Source organism: Pleurodeles waltl, chromosome 3_1, assembly GCF_031143425.1.
Source record: "Pleurodeles waltl isolate 20211129_DDA chromosome 3_1, aPleWal1.hap1.20221129, whole genome shotgun sequence".
Classification (NCBI taxonomy): Eukaryota; Metazoa; Chordata; class Amphibia; order Caudata; family Salamandridae; genus Pleurodeles; species Pleurodeles waltl.
Window position 1 is genome coordinate 1,168,225,867 of NC_090440.1, and position 13,186 is coordinate 1,168,239,052.

At 45.3% G+C, this 13,186-nt stretch overlaps 1 protein-coding gene across 1 annotated transcript in view; it reads right to left on the minus strand.

The window, feature by feature from the left end:
• Positions 1-13,186, minus strand: part of ADAMTS15 (ADAM metallopeptidase with thrombospondin type 1 motif 15) — a 266,466-nt gene that overhangs the window by 12,729 nt on the left and 240,551 nt on the right. The window lies entirely within an intron of this gene.

Genomic DNA, 13,186 nt, shown 5'->3' on the forward strand with positions numbered 1-13,186 from the left:
CCGCCGACAGGCCGGCGGTGCCCCGCAGGGCATTCTGACCGCGGCGGTAAAGCCGCGGTCAGACCGGCAACACTGGCGGTCTCCCGCCAGTGTACCACCGCCCTATTGAATCCTCCAAGGCGGCGCAGCTAGCTGCGCCGCCGAGGGGATTCCGACCCCCCCTACCGCCATCCAGTTCCCGGCGGTCCGCCCGCCGGGAACCGGATGGCGGTAGGGGGGGGTCGCGGGCCCCTGGGGGCCCCTGCAGTGCCCATGCCACTGGCATGGGCACTGCAGGGGCCCCCGTAAGAGGGCCCCTACAAGTATTTCACTGTCTGCTTGGCAGACAGTGAAATACGCGACGGGTGCAACAGCACCCGTCGCACCTTCCCACTCCGCCGGCTCGATTACTAGCCGGCATCCTCGTGGGAAGGGAGTTTTTCCCTGGGCTGGCGGGCGGTCTTTTGGCGACCGCCCGCCAGCCCAGGGAAAAACTTAGAATACCCTCCGCGGTCTTTCGACCGCGGAGCGGTATTTCGGAGGGGGAAGTCTGGCGGGCGGCCTCCGCCTCCCGCCAGACTTAGAATGACCCCCATAGTCTGTTGTCCCAAATGGCTAGATATTATCATGGTCAAGCACATGTTGGGAGAGATGCCATGATCCGTCTTTTTAAGCATGATTGGTTCAATCCAAGGTTTAGACAAGTTGCTGAAGCAGTTTGCCATCATTGCATCATTTGCCAGCAACTGAACAAGGGAAAAGGGACAGTGGTTAATTTAAGCCACTATGGAAGAGCAGGAGGTCCATTCAGTAGGATGCAAATGGATTTTAATGAGAAGCAGGTGTGTGGAGGTTTGAGTTATGTGTTGGTGACTGTCTGCATCTTTAGTCACTGGATTGAAGCGTACCCTACACGAAGAAATGACAGCTTCACAGTAGCAAAATTACTGCTTAGGGACCTGATACAACATTTTGGGTTTCCGATCTCTTTAGAATCTGATAGGGAAAGTCACTTCAACAATGAAGTAATTGAATAACTGTGTGCAGCATTGAACATTGTGTAGAAGTTGCATTGTAGTTACCGCCCTGAAGCATCAGGACTAGTGGAACAAATGAATGGTACTTTGTAATCAAGAGTGGCAAAGATGTGTGCATCCACGAATCTGAAATGGCCTGACGCACTGCCATTAGTACTGATGACAATTAGAAACAATTAGAAACACACCTGACAGGAAAACAGGATTGCCACTGCACGAAATCCTCATGGGCCGAGCAATGAGGTTGCCAGTGGTGCCTGCAAATGCACTTGTCAACATAACAGGTGATATGGTGTTGGACTACTGCAAAGATCTGGCTGATGTGGTTCACTTTTTCTCTCAGCAGGTGGAGTCCATCACACTGCCACTGATCCATGACCCAGGGCACAACCTCAGAGCTGGACACTGAGCTGTGGTCCGGAAACACATGTGGAAGACGTGTTTGCAACCTCACTGGAAAGGACTATTCCAGTTAGTTCTGATTACTACCACAGCTGTGAAGTGTGCAGGAGTTCCGAACTGGATTTATGCCAACCACACAAGAAAGGTGGCATTTCATTTGGATGATGAAGAGGAGGTGTTGAGTGTACCAACAATGACCAGACAAGCCTCTGAGCTGGAAGGTGAAGAAAGAGAAACTGAGCACATTGAGGACCGTTCAGTTACTCCTGTGAGAGCCGAAGGAGAAGGCCTCCAGGAGTGTGACCATGAGCTAATCTCAATTGATGCAACACGAGAATCTAGTGAAAAGGAGACTCTCCCAGAAGTAGACTATTTTGAGAAACAAACTGAGCACAAGCCAGACCCTGCGGGGGAAGGAGTTAAGGTGGATCAAAGTAAATGTGATCTGACTCCTGAACCAATTGCAGGTCGGTCAATAGAAAGTCCTGCAGAACAAGAAGACGTTTTGAGTTCAACACTGAAAAGAGCATTGACCAAAGGCCCACTGAAAGGAGATAAGTGGCCGGAATCACAAGCAAAGAGAAAAGAAGTAGTTGTTGAAACAACAAACGAGGAAGAAGTAGATACGACAAGGAAATAAGATCTAAATGAAGGAGAATTGAATGGAGATCGAAAGTTGAAAAGAAAGAGAATAGCAAGTTGAAGATACGCAGGTACTGAGTGGGCGTAGGCCACTACAAGTGAATGGCAAAGAGAGTTTTTGTCTTTTTGTTTTGATCGAGATATTCCAGGTCAATATTTTGGCAGTTGAAGGAAACTAATGACCTGAACTGTTGAGACAAATTGAGAAAAACTGCAGGGAGAAAAGAGACTGTTGACAGTAACCAGAAAAGACTTTGATAACCTGAATTGACTTTTGGAAACTTGATTTTGACAAGCTGCTAAACTGATTTTTGACAAAGGGTCCTGGAAGTGAGACTGAGAGCTGTGAGTATCTGCTAAGAGAAGATTGAAGGTTTTTGTTTGTGATCTTGCTGCATAGTTTCTAGATTTTTCTCTTCTGCCTTCTGATTCTTTACAGATCTTGAGTAACGTTAGCCAGCAGGGTAAGAAGTACAGGTGCTGTAAATACATGAGTATTGGTTTGGCAATTGTATGTGTGATATTGTTCGTGATATTGATTGTGGGTATGACTATTCTTGATAAGAGTAAAGCCAACCATACTTCAGCTTTTGAGGTGACTACTGCATTATGAGCAATAGAGAAGTTTAGGTTAGATGAAGAGTATCTGCATGTAGATAATGCCCAAGGGGAACTTTCTTCTAATGTCTTATATCACTTATTGAGTGAGTATGTTGAGACGATGGAGGCGAAGAATTCTTTTGTGTATACGCAGATTCCTTCATCATTCGAAGACCTATCATAGTTTGCTTCTTATTTATTGTATAAGTTGTAGTCAGTTACTAACAAGATTCTATACCCAGGAGTACATTCAGTATTTCTCCTCCAATCATGACGTGGTGTTTTCGTTTGTCCTCATAATTAGATACCCGAGTAGAGTAGCTAAAGACAATGACATAGTATTGGTTAGAGGTTTCTTTAAGCCTACATTAACTTTTGGCACAGCTTATGCGCACCGAAGCAACCTGACATGCTTGCTTACACCTTTAGAGAAGAGCTTTTTAGATCACACAGATGACAGGAGAAAAGCTATGATTAGAGAGGGGTTTAGAGAAAATGTCTTATACGAATGATTATGCTTATAGTGCAACAAAAACACAAGGCAAATTAGCTTTAGATGCGCACCACATAGGGATGCTTTGTGTATATAGGCCTAAATCTTGCACTTTATTTGTGTGAACGAGTGAATGTAGACAGATGTTTTGCTTCAGAGTAAATGGACATTTATGTTGAATGGACAGGATGTAGTGATTCCGGGACATAATACATACTTGGGCCTAACGCTTATTACAGTCTTCTAAGAGGATGGCATGGCACATGTTACTTGGGAATAGTTTTCCCGAAGGTATTTCAACGAGACGACTTAAAGGCATTTCCGAAAATGACTGAATTACACCATATTAGTAAAAGGAAGGACTCTCCTTCTGGTATAGTGGGAGATATATTTGTAGCAATGATACATTCAGTAGGAGTTGTTCTGAATTTGATAAAGATTCGAAAGTTGTCCACTATTGTGGATAACATGCTGACAAATTTTTCAGGAGCCATACTCCTGATAGATACTGAATTAGCTGCTGAAAGAGCTATGACTCTTCAGAACTACCTTGCGTTAGGCATTCTTTTAACAAAAGATGGCAGAGTTTGCAATATGCTTAATTCTAGGCATTGCTGTACATTTATTCCTGATTATAGTAAAGAAATTAGAAGCTTACTTACTAATCTGACTAATGAAAGTGCTGATTTGAAAGAGCTGAAAGAACCAGGTGTTTGGGAGAAGGTAGTCAAAGGAATTGCTTCAATGGGAAATTGGCTCAGCAACATTGGGAAAGGGATACTAATGAAAATAATACAAGGGATATTGATTTTTGTGATTTTCCTAATTGGAAAATTGAAATGACAGAAATTTAGCTGATGCAAAATTTGTGTGAAAATGTTTATTTTGATGACACATTTAGTCATCAGAGGAGGGATTATTAAAGCTGGATTTAATAATGAATATTAATGTAATCTGAGTGTTGAATTTGCGTAGAAAATGTAATAACTTAGAGGGAAATAATGCACGCATTTGAAGGTGTGCCCACAAGTCGCCGCCAATATTCACAAAGTGTACTTATTAATGGATTTTTAATATGAAATGTTGAGCTTATGTTTGATTAATGCAATAATATGTCATATTAAGGGTTATGTATTATGTATTAGCTTTATCAATCGTAGGCCTTAACTTAGTGAGGTCTTGGCCTAGTTGCACAGCCTCACGTCAAGATACATTGCTTAGGCGGTTAATAAAATGTCTATTTAGAGAATAAAATTGTGATTTTCCACTGTGCTGACCAAATGCTTGTAGCTAAAAAGCCTGTTCTCATGAGAACTGCTTGCTAGGAGATGATGTACTTGCTAATGCAACATTCTTTATTGTAATGTGTGTGAGACTAGCTTTCCCAGGAGAAGACAAAGACCGTACTGACTGGAGTATAATCTGCAACAATATTGTTACCTGACGAGCCGGATGATAACAGTACAAAAGGAGCCAATCACTGATATGTGAACAATTTACTAGTGGAAATGTAGATTTGAAGTTTTAGTCTTATTGGACTGAATGCAAACATGCGATCCCTTGACCAATCAGGACTTGGGAAGTAGTTTTAGGAACTCTAACTTAGCCACACTGCACAGAGAGGAGAAGCCACATTCTCCCCATTCCTCTTGAGAGTTTAGCCCCATTTTGCCTATTCTTCCGTCTTGAGAAGAGACATGCTTAACTTTATTGCTGAAAAGACTTTGCCGTTTCCGAACTTTGATGCTGAATCCTGATGCCTTGCTGACTAGACTGATGTCCTGATGACGAAGACTGTCACAGCTTGCTGATCCAAACTGAGGATAGGTATATTGACCATGATGTTGTTTGCTACGTCTATTTGATTTGTTTCTAGGTACGAACCGCTAATTTTGACAGAGCCATAGTTAGATGATTATCCAAATTTGTGGTGACTAAATTGTCTTGCCTGAAGTTCAATCATACCAATGCTAATCTGATGTTATTTAGGGATCTCACTGATGACGTTCGCTATGTGGAACAATGGATGTCTTTCCTTTACTGAATCTAAATGTATGTGATATTGTTTGTGCAGTTATTCTTGCTATTCATTTGCATGGCAATTTTAGAATGTGTAGTAGCTCAAGCTTTGATTAAATTGCGGTTCTTTTGTCATTTCTGTCAGTCAGTGTTGTTCCTGTATGTTTATCAATTGATTTTGAGATGAACCTCCATTACATTAGCATTGTTAATATAGGGAAATAAATATTCTAACTTTTTACATAAAGGTGTGGTTATTCATGACTGCAAGGTCATGGTGTATGACAATTACTGACTCTATCGATTACCAATGTTATTGATTGTTATTGGTTATTGATCTGTGCATGTACAGGATATATGGTGGGAAAACCTTGAAACGAGTCAAAAGGTTTATCGACCTATTCGTGTCTCCCTTGAAGGTTTATTTATTAAGGTCTGACGCGCTAAAACTATGAATACCAAGACAATGACAAGAAACACCAGACTTGGAGTAACGAAGATCGCAAGTAATTAACTGTGACAATACCAGCTGTTAAAATCGATTCAGCCTAATATGCTGACTGGGAAGAGCTGCGACATCTTAAAGTGCCTCATCTTCACACTTCAAGTCAAAAGTCCACTCCTGAGATATGCCATGGTGGCACAGCCAACCCATGATACTACACGAGTGCCATGCAATGCCATATCCTAAAGTAGTTGCAATTCCCCAAATATTTCTTTATTGGAAATTTAAAAAAATGGTGCTGTTACAATACTGAAAACAGTGACAATTAGAATTTGTGATTACATTTGCACTCAAATTCCAAAAAGCGTCACCAATATCAGATGCTGAACATTCCTCCGTGGAGAAAATACAGCTTTCACGCCAATAATGATAGTTTGGGCACAGACTCTCTAGCCTACCTTCAGCAGCCTAGTAGCATGGGTTTTTGCTACATCTAGGTCGGCGTGTCTGGAGTTTTTATTGCAAAAGCAAAGCTCTGTACAGTTAGCGATAATTGGTCTTATAGCTGGGTGAGTATCTGCTTTTCCTTTGCCTATGCTCGAAAGCAGGTATTCTCTAGTAAGTGTGCAATGATGCTTAAACTGGGTGTATTTTTCTTTATGACTAAATTCTATTATAAAAGCTATCATTTAACTCGTTTCCTGCTGTGCCATGCAGCTCGCTTGCATGGTAGGACAACCATTTGGCAAAGCCAATAGGTCTCTGTTGGACCTGGCTTTTTGACAGGGACATCCCCAAACTTTTTGCCTCCTTCCTCCTATTTTTTCTGACCTGTTGTTGTTGGCTTTTGACCTCTGGGCACTTTACCACTGCTAACCAGTGCTAAAGTGCATATGCTCTCTGGGTAAATTGTACTACTGATTGGTTTATCCATGATTGACTATTTAATTTACTTGTAAGTCCCTGGTAGAGTGCACTACATGTGCCTAGGGCAGGTAGATTAAATGCTACTAGTGGGCCTGCAGCACTGGTTGTGCCACCCACCTCAGTAGCCCCTTAACCCTGTCTCAGGCCTGCCATTGCAAGGCCTGTGTGTGCAGTTTCACTGCTGATCTGAAAGGAGCAGGAAGGTCATATTTAGTATGGTCAGAATGGTAATACAAAATCCTGCTGACTGGTGAAGTCGGATTTAATATTACTATTCTAGAAATGCCACTTTTAGAAAGTGAGCATTTCTTTGCACTAAAATCTTGTTGTGCCCTTCAATCCACGTCTGGCTAGGTTTAGTTGACAGCTCCTTGTGCATTCACTCAGACACACCCCAAACACAGGGTACTCAGCCTCACTTGCATACATCTGCATTTTGAATGGGTCTTCCTGGGCTGGGAGGGTGGAGGGCCTGCCCTCACACAAAGGACTGCCACACCCCCTACTGGGACTCTGGCAGACAGGATTGAGCTGAAAGGGAACTTGGTGCATTTCTTAGAGACTCTTTGAAGTCACCCCCACTTCAAAGGCACAACTTAGTATAAAACAGGGCCTCTGCCCTACCTCATCAGACACTTGCTGGAGAAGAAACCTGAACCAGAAACTACATCCTGCCAAGAAGAACTGCCTGGCTGCTCAAAGGACTCACCTGTCTGCTTTCTACAAAGGACTGCTGCCTTGCTGTTGCCCTGCTGCCTTGTTGAACTCTTGTCTGGCTGTGAAAGTGCTCTCCAAGGGCTTGGATAGAGCTTGCCTCCTGTTCCCTGAAGTCTCAGGACCAAAAAGACTTCTCTCTTTTACTTGGACGCTCCGTGCGCTGAAAATTTCAACGCACCGCTGGTTCCGCGGCGAGAAAAACGCCGCACACCGACGCTGATCAACGCGACGCTCTTGGGACGATCGAAAATCCGACGCACGGCCTCGCAAGGACAACGCCGCCCGACCTCTAGAGGAGAAATTGACGCGACGCCTGCCGTGAGATCGTAATTTCAACGCGCAGCCCCGCAGATCGACATCCAGAGGAGAAATCGACGCGACGCCTGCCGTGAGATCGTAATTTCGACGCGCAGCCCCGCAGACCGACGCGCAGCCGGAGAACAAGCAGGAAAATCCACGCACAGACCCGGGACATCTGGTAATCCCTGCGATCCACAGAAAGAGACTGTCCGAGCGCCGGAAAACGACGCCGACTTCCCCGCGTGGAAAATAACGACGCAAGTCCGTGTGTGCTGGGGAGAAATCAACGCACACACCCTTTTTCCACGCACCTCTTCTCTTGTGGCCCTCTGAGGAGATTTTTCCACTCCCAACCAGGTACTTGTGCTTAAAAGAGACTTTGTTTACATTCTAAAGACTTAAGACACTTTATATCACTTTTCAGTGATATCTTTACAAATTCGTATTGCAACTTTGATCATTTTGACCTGAAGATACCCAGATAAATATTATATATTTTTCTAAATACTGTGTGGTGTATTTTTGGGGTTTTATGCTATGGTGTTGTATGATTTATTGCACAAATGCTTTACACATTGCCTTCTAAGTTAAGCCTGACTGCTCGTGCCAAGCTACCGGAGGGTGAGCACAGGCTGATTTTGGATTGTGTGTGACTTACCCTGACTAGAGTGAGGGTTCTTGCTTGGACAGAGGGCAACCTGATGCCAACCAAAAACCCCATTTCTAACAGTCTCGCCTTAGCAACCTTTTGGTTTAAAAACCTTTTTTTTAGAAACACTGCAAATGCTGCACAGAATGTTCAGCCCGTCTGAAAAAAGCATTTGACATGAGTGCCACGTCAAAACACAAGGTTAATTCAGGAACATTTTGCAAAAACTCAACACTTGTGAGGGAAAAGTACATCAAATTGCTATTGTGTTCAAAAGCGTTGGAGAAGTTCAAATTCTCATGCAAAAGGCCAACTAGCAGAGCAATTGGTGACATCCGCATATCTGAAATGCCTTTGTGAGAAATACGTGTGGCATAAGAAAAAAAACTTTGAACATGTTTCCTGCTTCTTGTGTGCACTGTACAATGCAGCACAATTGTAAAGCAGCACTACAGTTGACAAAGCAAATAGATCTCATCTTAACGACTTACTGGCTTTGCCAATTGATTTTTTACCATGCTGCACAGCAGTGCCTATACTGTGCAGCGTGGCTGAAGTTAAAAAACACAAAAAGCCACTCACGTCATTTTGTAAGCAGAAGCAAGCACTGGAAGCAGTACCATATCATGGGTACTGCCAGAATTCCGCCACACTTTGGGCGGAAATCTGGCAGTAGTCGTGCTGGCGGGTGGAGGTGCTCTGGAGGTTCCACCACCTGTCCTCCCCCGCCAGTACGACACCGCCCGCCATATTATGGGCCATATTATCGACTGGCGGTGTCCTGCTGGTGGAGCGCTGCCGGCGGTGGAAGTGCCCCTTTCTTGCTGGATGAACTTCTCCCTGAAACAGGTAAGGTGATCGTCCAACAGGGGAGGGGGGTCAGAGGGTGGAGGGTGTTGTGTGTGCATGTGTGAGTGTATGGTGTCTGCGTGTGTGTATGAATGTGCGTATGCATGTGGTTGTATGCGTGTCTGAATGTAAGTGTGTTTGCGTGTGAGAATGCGTTTTTTGATGGGTGTGAGTATGCGTGCATGAATGCATGTATGGATTTAGTTGTCAATGCGTGTATGAATGTAGTTGTCAATGCGTGCATGGATGCGTATGAGTGGATGCGTGTATGTAAGTGTAGGTGAATGGGTGTATGTGTGGTGCGTGTGGGTTTCTGTGTGCATGTATATGGGGAGAGGGGTGCTATGTCAAAAGGGAGGGTGGGGGGTTCTATGTCAGAAAGGTGGTGGGGTAGGAAGGGGTGTTGTGGCTGGAGGAGGGGGGTCTAGTGCTTGCTGGGGGGAGGGGTGGGGGTGCCATCTACTAGTGACAGGGAAGGAATTCCCTGTCACCGGTAGCCCTTCCGCCATGATTTTCATGGCGGTGCTACCACAGCAGAAACCATTTCAGAAGGCCGGTTCCAAATACCGCTGGCGGTCCTCTGTGGACCGCAGGGGGCAGAGATAATCATCTCCGGCCCGGCGGTTCAAACCAGGCCAGCCTGTTGGTGGTTGGACCGCCACATTTACCCTGGAGGTCGGAAGACCGCCACGGTCAAAATGACCCCCTTTGTGTAAGGTTTGTGTCACGAAAGTAACACAAACCTATCACAGAGCGTTAGTAAATCAGAGTTTTAATCTCCCTGTGCCTTAAAAAAAAAACAATTCTAACGATGTGGAGTGTAACCTGGTGCTCATGTAAAGAGCTCTAATGACCATTGGACAATTGTGCGCTTCATAAAACTGCAAAACAAAAATTGCATGACAGCAAAGTTGCTTAGTACGTTAAACCGTTAAACAACCAACTCCACCATCTGCTATGACAAAGGGCACGAGTGTGCAATTCCAGCAAAAACATCTCAGCATTCTATGTTCACAAGGTCAGTAAATGTATTTATTCTGCTTAGCGTCAGCACACTGACATAGTGCTCTCGATAAAAACACGTAAGCATAAAGTTATTGTTCGGTTCACGTGTTCTGCCTGAGTGCCTCCACTCAGCAATGGACCAAAGAATTCACGTGGTCTGGCCTTTACTTCCAATAATAATATTGTGGTTTTCTGAGTCATGTGTTTTCGAGCTTCAAGTTACATTATCAGCAACACAGAGTGCGGCCTGCTCCAGTGCTGCCTGTCACGTGCCATCACCACTTCCAGTCCTATGCGTGGGCATATTAAGGGCAAATGCAATGGAAGATTGACACCTATGGTGGCTCAGGCATTACAAGAGCTACACATCTGAGACTGCTGCCACAGAATGTGAGCATTCACAACCTGTATTTTTTACTTGCAATTTGAGTGAAATGGGTGTTTATCGGTCCTAAAATGTGAACCATTCAGAGTCTTCAAAAAGATGAGACCACCCCTGTGCTGTTCTTCAATTTGGAGGTAGAAAGGGAGGGAATGCTTTGTCCTTTGTGTCGTGTCAGCACCGGAAGGTTGAGGAGTCCCTGTGATGTGCTTCCGTGTCTGCACCAGATGAGGTCAAACCAAGGGCTGCGTTTTAGTGTCGGCCCCGGAAGGGCAAGGGCATCGTGTGCCTCAGTGTCGGCACAGGAAAGATGAGCTCCCCGTGCTGACCGACGTTCAGTTTCGGCAAAGGAGAGTCGAGACCCCCTTTATTCTACGAGTGTCATTTTTGGGCGGGCAAGCTCCCTTCTGACTTCCTTCAATGTCAGCATTGGAGCAATGCAGCCCTCAGACTGCCACAAGTAAGAAAGGAGGCGAATCCGTTCTGGGATGTAAGCCGACACTGATGGTGTAGACATGGAGGGATATTGGGGGTGGGGTGGGGGCTAGAGACGGGATGGTGGGGTCACTGTGTCCTGGCAAAAACAAAAAAAAGGTTTGTGGAGAACCCTGCCATGTGCGCCTTATGTGGGAGCAGGCGAAACAATGAAGAGTCTTATTGAACATAACTATTAACGGACGCGTTCTTAGTACGTGACACCTGCAACTGGGCGGTCGCTGGCCCACTGGCCTCGCCACCTTGTCCCACCTTGTTTTTGGGTGCAGCTGGCTCCAATAACCTGTCTTTTGTAAGTAACAATGGTTACTGTTTCCCAATATGTGGTACACATCTCACGATCTTGAACCTCTCCTTACTTTGTGTCCGAGTTATGGGGTTCCCTCTGATAGATGACTCCCACCTGCACCTCACTTTCCTACTAACACCTGAAGATAAAGACCATGGCCTGACCAGTGTGGGAGAAATAAGCAAAAGTCAAGAACTGTACAAAAACCTGTTGCAGAACTCGACCACTGGAATACATAAACTTTGTCTGCAACCTTATTATCAAAAAGGGACAAACTATCAGCCACTGTGTCTTGATTTCTGTATCTGAATCTTGGGGTCCCACTCCTTTGGAGACCCAAAAACTCTTTAGTGTACTAGGATTGGAGTCTCTGACTGCCAACTCCTGTTCGCTGGTTTTGGGAAAGGAAACTGGATGCACTGCAAATATTCACAGAGCAGTTGACTTAAGGGAAAAAGTTGATTGACTGCTGAGGAGGGGTGCTGTAGATGCCCTTGCATGGATACGTTACTGCCTTAAAAAGGAGAACTGCGAGGAGCTGACATAGAAGAATCAGAACATAGCCACTGCCAGACCATGCACCTGAGACCTTTACATGAGGCCACAGGCCTCAGAAGTGTTGGGTGTGCTGGGACCAAGTCAGGGCACCTGAACCTGGTGAGATGTGTGGAATCGCATACCACCACCAGCTGTGCTGATCCACCCGCAGGCAGCAGAGCTGACTGAGCCACTCAGAACAACTATAGACTAAGCTACAGTGCAAGGGAATGCTGTCAACTGAACTCTGACATTTTTAGGTCTCACCAAATTCAGAGCATTAGCAGTCTCTTGCAACATCTCTTGTTATCTTATGGGGGCTTAGAGGCCATCCATTGCATACTATTGTTTGGCTTCATTGTCATTTTCATTTGATTGCTTCTTGTTTGTCATCTTCTGTAGGCTTCCTTCTTCTTCATCTGTTTGTCCTTTCCCTGGAGAGTGAACACATTACTGTGTCCTACTGCTACTCTCTTTTTCAGGCACAACTTTTTTCTTGTTGTTTAAGCATTCTACAAGAGTGCATGTGTTTTTCAGATGTTTACTTCCTGTACTTATCCCCCCTGCGTGTTACTTCAATAGTCCTGCTACTCACCCTCCCACCATGGTCCATGTGCTTGCAACAGCCCCCACCCAACCCTCCATTGTCCATATGCTTCCTCTGGAAACTCCTCCCCCTCCTTCCATTGTCCAAGTGCTTGCCCCAGACCCTCCCGCCCACCCTCTCATGTCCATATGGTTCTCTCCACCCCTCCTGCCCACCGTCCATTGTCACTGGCTCCCCTACCCCTCCCAACCACTCTTTGTTGTCCATGTGCCTGCTACCAGCCCCTCCTACCCCGTTTTTCTGTGTGCCTGCCCCAGCCCCTCCTGCCATCTTCCATTGTCCATCTGCTTGCCCCAGCACATCCTCCCCACCCTCTGCTGACCGTCTGCTTGCCCCCAGACCCTGTCATTCACCTTCTTTTCTCTGTGTGCACCGAAATCCCCTCTCACCCTCCCTCTCTACCATTAATTTACTTCTCTCCCATCTGCCTGCCCTTCTTCCCTCTGTCCCTCCCTCCATCTCCTCTACGCCCCTTCCTCCGTTTCTCCCACTGTGTTGCCTTGGGAGCACACGGCTAAAGAAAATAACAAAAAGTGCTATAATGCTGCCTGCGCTAAGGAACTTAAAAAAAACCAAACACATTAGTGCTGGCCATTTCATAGCACTTTTTGATTAGTGTTAGCCTTGCTGCGCAGCAGTCACTCTACTGTACAGAATGGCTACAAAACATTGCTAAAGCTCTTACAGGCAAGTCCTATTGGCTTTACTGATGCTAGTTTTATGTGAGACTGATACATGCCATATCTTCCTGTAGGAGGAGTAGATAGGAGGAGGGAAACTCAGTAAAAGGGACCAGAATTGGAATATTCTTG